This window comes from Carassius gibelio, chromosome B20 (assembly GCF_023724105.1).
Source record: "Carassius gibelio isolate Cgi1373 ecotype wild population from Czech Republic chromosome B20, carGib1.2-hapl.c, whole genome shotgun sequence".
Classification (NCBI taxonomy): Eukaryota; Metazoa; Chordata; class Actinopteri; order Cypriniformes; family Cyprinidae; genus Carassius; species Carassius gibelio.
The window spans coordinates 29,098,031-29,105,911 of record NC_068415.1 but is presented as its reverse complement, the minus strand read 5'-3'; positions in this window follow the sequence as shown (position 1 = coordinate 29,105,911).

The following is a 7,881-nucleotide window of genomic DNA, read 5'->3' as shown; positions in this document are numbered from 1 at the left end:
CGTAGGCCGTACACGCACCTTAGAACTAACAAGAAGTTCAATGAGTGGAAACTGGCACTCAAAGAGAAACACGTGGTCATCGGGGACTCCAATTTGAGCAGGATTCCCGCTTTTGACATTCCTGATTTACAGATTGACAGTTTTCCAGGGGCTAAATTGCAGCACGCTGCCAATCTGATAGAAAAAGCTACAGTAGACACACAAGTAGAAAAAATAGTCTTGGCATTCGGCCTGAATAACCGCACACAAAGATTACGCATCTCAGCGATGAGAGAGTGTGCCAGATTGAGTCAGGTGGCACAAGAGAGACTGCCAGAGGCCCAACTGTGGATCCCCCTGATCAATATCCCCCAATCTCTCCCAGAAGGAGAAAAAATATTTTTAGATGAATTAAACAATTACATAGAGGAAAATTATTCCTTCATCCCCCTCCTGCCAGAGGATCGGTTTCAGGTAGAGAGTGACGGCCTGCACTGGACTGCAGAGACAGCCAGGAACATGTTGGAACACTGGGCACGATATTTAAACTTGTAGTGAGTGAACACCCGAGAAAGGGTGCACACAGGCTTGTTGTGAATCTTTCCAAACACTTTACTCTCTCTCCCTCACAGTCATCCCTGCTCATGAAAGGCCTCACATTTATTCCGTCTGTTCAAAAGATGAAAGATTTTAAACATCAACTTAGACTGGATTTACAAAAATTTCATAGAAGAATAAAATTAGAGGTTTATTTTGAGGGTAAAAAGATTAAAAAACAAAGATTACCTTTCACACACAATTCAGATTGGACTCCGGCCTTGAGCAGACTTCCCAAACAAGTAGGCCAGCTGATCACAGCTGATGAGTATGCTTATAAGAACTTGAATTGGAGCTTGAAACCAAGGCCCAACCTCCAGAGGGAGGAACTGAGGGCCTTGAACACACTAAAAAACCTCAGAGAAATTGTGATTAAACCTGCTGACAAGGGAAATGCCATTGTCATCATGGACAGAGAGCAATATGTCTGGGAGGGAGAGAGACAATTAAACATCAGTGACCACTACAAACCCTTAGAAGAACCCATTTATTTTGAAACCATGAAACAGGTTAGAAAAATCTTAGAACAGATGTATGACAAGGGCATCATTAACTCAAAACAGAGGGATTATTTAAGCGGCAGTGGCACTCCTCGAATGAGAAGATTTTATTTATTGCCTAAGATTCACAAGGAGCCTGAAAAATGGAGTATTCCACACGAGATTCCACCCGGCAGACCCATAGTGTCTGATTGCAACAGTGAAACTTATCAGACAGCTGAGTACATCGAGTATTATCTGAACCCCATCTCTCAGAAACACCCGAGCTATCTGAAGGACACTTATGACTTCATCCAGAAAGTTAAAGATATCAGTATTCCCAGAGGAGCCTTTTTGTTCACCATAGATATTGACAGCTTATATACGAACATAGAAACTGAAGCAGGCCTCCAGGCGGTCCAGGAGTGCATGCTCCAATATCCAGACCCAAAAAGGCCTGATGATTATATTTTAAAATTATTAGATATAAACCTAACTAAAAATGACTTTGAATTTAATTCTAAATATTATTTGCAAGTTAAAGGCACAGCCATGGGCAAAAAGTTTGCCCCTTCCTACGCCAACATCTTCATGGCGAGATGGGAACAATCGGCTCTGGGTTCGTGCACAAAAAGGCCTCTGCATTACTTTAGATTTCTGGATGACATATGGGGAGTGTGGTCTTACTCCATGGATGATTTTAAGGACTTTGCAGAACACTTGAATGCCCATCAGAGATCTATTACAATTAAATATACAATTGACCCCACAGAGGTCAACTTTCTAGATGTGGTGTCATATAAGGGACAGAAATTTGAAGAGACAGGACAGCTAGACTTTAGAGTGTATTTCAAAGAAACGGACACGCATTCCTTACTGCACAAACACAGCTTCCATCCTAAACATACATTTAAAGGGATAGTGAAATCTCAATTACTCAGATTTCACAGGATATGCACAGAACATTCCTGTTTTATGGAAGCAACCAAAATTCTGTTCAGGGCCCTGAGGGACAGAGGATACTCGAGGTCCTTCTTAAGAAGGGCTCTGAAGACTTTTCTCCTCCCCGGGACTCCAAGGGACCCTAAAGAGGGTGAAAAGAACAAAATTATTCCATTAGTGTCCAATTTCTCGCTAATGAGCAAACAATTAAACCGTGCAGCTAAGTCTAATTTTGAAAGGTTCTTTGAAAACACTCCCTTCTTGCAGAAACACAAACAAATAGCTGCCTATAGGAGAAATACAAATTTATCAGACGTTCTAGTAAATAGCAAACTCAGACCTATGGCACCACAGAAGAAAAAGTCACTCTGTAAATACTTTGATCAGAAAAAATGGGTATTCAATCGTTCAACAAAACAAGTCTTTCAGATCTCACAGCATCTCACTCCAGTAACAGAGAACTGTATTTATTTGATTTATTGTACAAAGTGTTCCAAACAATATGTAGGCCAGACAAAAAATGCTTTAAAGGTCCGAGTCTATCAGCACACACACAACATAAAAAATAAAATAGAGAAACGTAGACACGTAGTCCAGCACTTCCTCACCCACGGCCTTGAGGCCTTCAGGGTGACTGGACTTCAATCTGACCCATTCTGGTCGTTGTGTGATAGACTCAAATATGAAAGATTATGGATCATGAGACTTGATACAAAATTCCCAAGAGGTCTTAATGAGACTTAGGAGATCTACCTGACCTTAACCCAAACCTAAACCTAACCGACTAACCATAACACAACCTAAACCTAACCAACCCACCATACCCAAAACCTAAAACTTACCAGACACCCCAGGATTCATACCTGGATTTTACAGACCCATCCTGCACAAACCTAAACTTAACCAGACCTAAACTGAATAGCCCTGGCCTCAATAGCCCTATGAACAGCCCTTAACAGTTGGCCTGCTGTGACCTCTCTTGGTCTGTATGTGATTTGGGGGTGACCAGTGGAGGGATGGACCGTGCACAACCCAGAGTGGGACCCTCAGGGTCCTATCCTGGGAAAACTCTCCTTTTTCCTAACCCAGCCTGAGCCTCCCTCTCTGGGCCCTCTCTTCTCATGACCTCTAGTGGGTACTCAGCGGAACCACACTTTATGGGCTTTCATATGTTCTTATTTTTTATTATTATTATTAAAATAAATAAATATACACCCTAATACATATTAAAAAATTAAAATATGAATACATACTTCATGGGCACTAGAATTCATGGTTTTCATGGATTACTTAGAAAGACACACGAGGATAAATATAATACAAATATAAAAAGCATAAAAAAGCATAAAGATAAAATTATAAATACTTCATGGGCACTAGAATATATTTTTTTCAGTATCTATCTATAAAACAGAAAGAGATGATTGTGAAAAACATACAGAAACAGAACTGAATATACATAAATATACAATAAATAAAAATACATATATTATGAGGCACTAGAGGGCTTTAATAGTCATAAATGATTAAAAAACATTATTTATGGCTACTTGGAGCACATTCGAGGGATGCATTGTTTTCTTTGTTACATGCAGACTGAGGAGCTGCATTTTTCAAATTGAAAGAGGCAAAGAGCATCGTTTAAATTTGAAAAAAGCAAAGAAAAAAAATTTCTCTATATAAAAAAAGCAACATGCTTCGACTAAAAATAAATAAAAATAAAAAATGCAACGTACATAATTCAAATTTGAAAAATGCATCGTGTGCTTGTTTGGTTTGAATTTTGTATTGGTTTGAAGGGATTGGAGGATGGCGTGCCGATGACGTCATCGACTGGCTTTGATATACCTAACGGAACGCAGTCCGAGTCAGAAGGATTGTTGCACTGCTTGCAGTAACATCTTGGTTGGTGATTTAGTAAAACGGTTATTTTGTATCTCGAGATAAAACAGAAAATTTAAAAGTTCAAGCCTGCCTGAAGAAGATACATCAAAGTATCGAAACGTCGCGATATAGGCTTGAACACAGAAACATTTATTTCCCTAAAAGAAAATATATTTTTGTTTTTTTCCATTATTTTGAAATTTTATTTTGATCCTTTGATCTTTTTTCTTTTGATTTCATATAAAATCACACATCTGGTTCATTTCATACTGTTAAAAAAAACACTACAAAATCCAAAAAAAGTTGGTTTATCTCTTTATTGTTAAAAAAACACAAGAAAATCCAAAAAAAAGTTAAAAAAATATAAAAGGACAAAAAAACATTTTTTTAAATTTTCAGAAATAGAATAAAAGATTAAAAGAATACACAGTTGTGGATTTGATCGTTCAGTAAAATAAGGATGGTGTTCGTTTTTCAGAACAAGGGTCGTTTCACGACCCCTCGAGCGCGTCTGATCCCTCACACAGATAACAGGGATTTCCCCAGACGGGGACGATTTATGAGGGACGATTATTTTGTCGAGCGATCTCGTGACTTCCCATATGAGGTCATCAGACACGGAGAATCACTCGCGGGTTACAGTAACAGAGTACAGAATGAAACTCGATCGGAGAATACTGTAAATCCTTTCCGTCGTCAGTCACGTGATCGACGCCCTTTAAATCGGGGATTTAAACCCAAACAAAAGAGAGTGACTTTTGGGGAAAATAGGATTTTTTACCCCACTGAACAGAACAGGTTTACTGACCAGAGATACAGAAACACACAAAATTCTCCTCGTAATGTAGAAAAGAACAGGAGACGTGAGAATGGCCAGTTTGCACAAAAATATGTTCACCAGAAAAAAAGAATGGGCCAAAAAACTCACTTTGATTCACAAAAAAATACAGAATACTCTCCTGCTTCTCCCACTTTTCGGAGAATTATTAAGAATATGTATCATCTGATCAGATCTGTCCATCACCTCAGTAATATTGACACACGGATAGAAGATAACCAGCCTGTCACTCTTAAAAGGTTAACAGAGCTTCTTAAAAGTGTGATCAAACCCTTTGCCCCCACAATGTCCACAAAAGAATTGCTGGAGGGTAATGCAAAGAACTGGGCGTTTACGACACAGTTGGTGTTACAGCAACATTATGAGGATATCATAAAGCACACACTGGGGATCTTACGGGGAGAGACACAGAGAAAAGACTGGTTACACGCTTTTGAGATCGCTGTCAAATGGGCGATGAGAAATTTTGGCAAAAGGATCTCCCAGAGGGCAATTCAGCAGGCCGAAACTTTGGTCCTGACCGAATTGCGTTCTGGGACTCCATCTGGGTCTAGAGTACCATCGAATTCTGAAACCAGTAGCAACAGAACATTTGCTCAGGTGGTTAGTGGTGCAGATCTAGCCTCAGCTCAGCAGGGGACAGAAACGGTCAACACAGGGGTCGTCAGACCTAAGACAGGGGTCACACACATCCAGATACAAACATCGCCCACTTTAATGTCAGGCTGGTCTCCTATGAGGAACGACTGGCTTCTGGGAGATGATTTTCCACCTCTGAACCCTCCTGTACAGGCCCCTATACAGGCCCCTATACAGGCCCCTATACAGTCTCCTAAGGGGAAAAGACCAGAAAAGAAAAAACACCTGACAGAACAGAGACCAAAAACTCCACCAGTCGTTACAGAACAAGCTGAGAAAAATCTCTTAGTGAGTTTTGATGATGATGATGAGGAGGAGGATCAGTTAACTCCTGCACAGGGTGACAGACTGGATGATTTAGATGAGTTTACGGGTCAGCTGTCACAGGAACTTTTCTCTCCTTTTGCCCCCTCTGAGGCTGAGGCCCCGATAACCACAGGCCTGCCTTCTCTGGTCCCCATTGTAGCCAATGCAGTACATAGAGTAAATCCTCTAAGGGACACAGCTGAGAGTGCCCAGATCTTCCAAAATCCGTCAGGGTCACCAAATCTCTCAGACTTTGATTTTTCAGAATATTCTGTGACATCTCTTCAACCAGGGGCTCCTCAGGAGACAGAGAGGGGGGAAACTTCCAAAAAAATGGAAAACATTATCTCTGAAACAGAAAAAAACAGACAAGCAGAGAAAATGAGTAAAACAGTTGAAACCTCTGTAGCCGACACTCAAGGTCAAAGGGCACTACGTAGGCCGTACACGCACCTTAGAACTAACAAGAAGTTCAATGAGTGGAAACTGGCACTCAAAGAGAAACACGTGGTCATCGGGGACTCCAATTTGAGCAGGATTCCCGCTTTTGACATTCCTGATTTACAGATTGACAGTTTTCCAGGGGCTAAATTGCAGCACGCTGCCAATCTGATAGAAAAAGCTACAGTAGACACACAAGTAGAAAAAATAGTCTTGGCATTCGGCCTGAATAACCGCACACAAAGATTACGCATCTCAGCGATGAGAGAGTGTGCCAGATTGAGTCAGGTGGCACAAGAGAGACTGCCAGAGGCCCAACTGTGGATCCCCCTGATCAATATCCCCCAATCTCTCCCAGAAGGAGAAAAAATATTTTTAGATGAATTAAACAATTACATAGAGGAAAATTATTCCTTCATCCCCCTCCTGCCAGAGGATCGGTTTCAGGTAGAGAGTGACGGCCTGCACTGGACTGCAGAGACAGCCAGGAACATGTTGGAACACTGGGCACGATATTTAAACTTGTAGTGAGTGAACACCCGAGAAAGGGTGCACACAGGCTTGTTGTGAATCTTTCCAAACACTTTACTCTCTCTCCCTCACAGTCATCCCTGCTCATGAAAGGCCTCACATTTATTCCGTCTGTTCAAAAGATGAAAGATTTTAAACATCAACTTAGACTGGATTTACAAAAATTTCATAGAAGAATAAAATTAGAGGTTTATTTTGAGGGTAAAAAGATTAAAAAACAAAGATTACCTTTCACACACAATTCAGATTGGACTCCGGCCTTGAGCAGACTTCCCAAACAAGTAGGCCAGCTGATCACAGCTGATGAGTATGCTTATAAGAACTTGAATTGGAGCTTGAAACCAAGGCCCAACCTCCAGAGGGAGGAACTGAGGGCCTTGAACACACTAAAAAACCTCAGAGAAATTGTGATTAAACCTGCTGACAAGGGAAATGCCATTGTCATCATGGACAGAGAGCAATATGTCTGGGAGGGAGAGAGACAATTAAACATCAGTGACCACTACAAACCCTTAGAAGAACCCATTTATTTTGAAACCATGAAACAGGTTAGAAAAATCTTAGAACAGATGTATGACAAGGGCATCATTAACTCAAAACAGAGGGATTATTTAAGCGGCAGTGGCACTCCTCGAATGAGAAGATTTTATTTATTGCCTAAGATTCACAAGGAGCCTGAAAAATGGAGTATTCCACACGAGATTCCACCCGGCAGACCCATAGTGTCTGATTGCAACAGTGAAACTTATCAGACAGCTGAGTACATCGAGTATTATCTGAACCCCATCTCTCAGAAACACCCGAGCTATCTGAAGGACACTTATGACTTCATCCAGAAAGTTAAAGATATCAGTATTCCCAGAGGAGCCTTTTTGTTCACCATAGATATTGACAGCTTATATACGAACATAGAAACTGAAGCAGGCCTCCAGGCGGTCCAGGAGTGCATGCTCCAATATCCAGACCCAAAAAGGCCTGATGATTATATTTTAAAATTATTAGATATAAACCTAACTAAAAATGACTTTGAATTTAATTCTAAATATTATTTGCAAGTTAAAGGCACAGCCATGGGCAAAAAGTTTGCCCCTTCCTACGCCAACATCTTCATGGCGAGATGGGAACAATCGGCTCTGGGTTCGTGCACAAAAAGGCCTCTGCATTACTTTAGATTTCTGGATGACATATGGGGAGTGTGGTCTTACTCCATGGATGATTTTAAGGACTTTGCAGAACACTTGAATG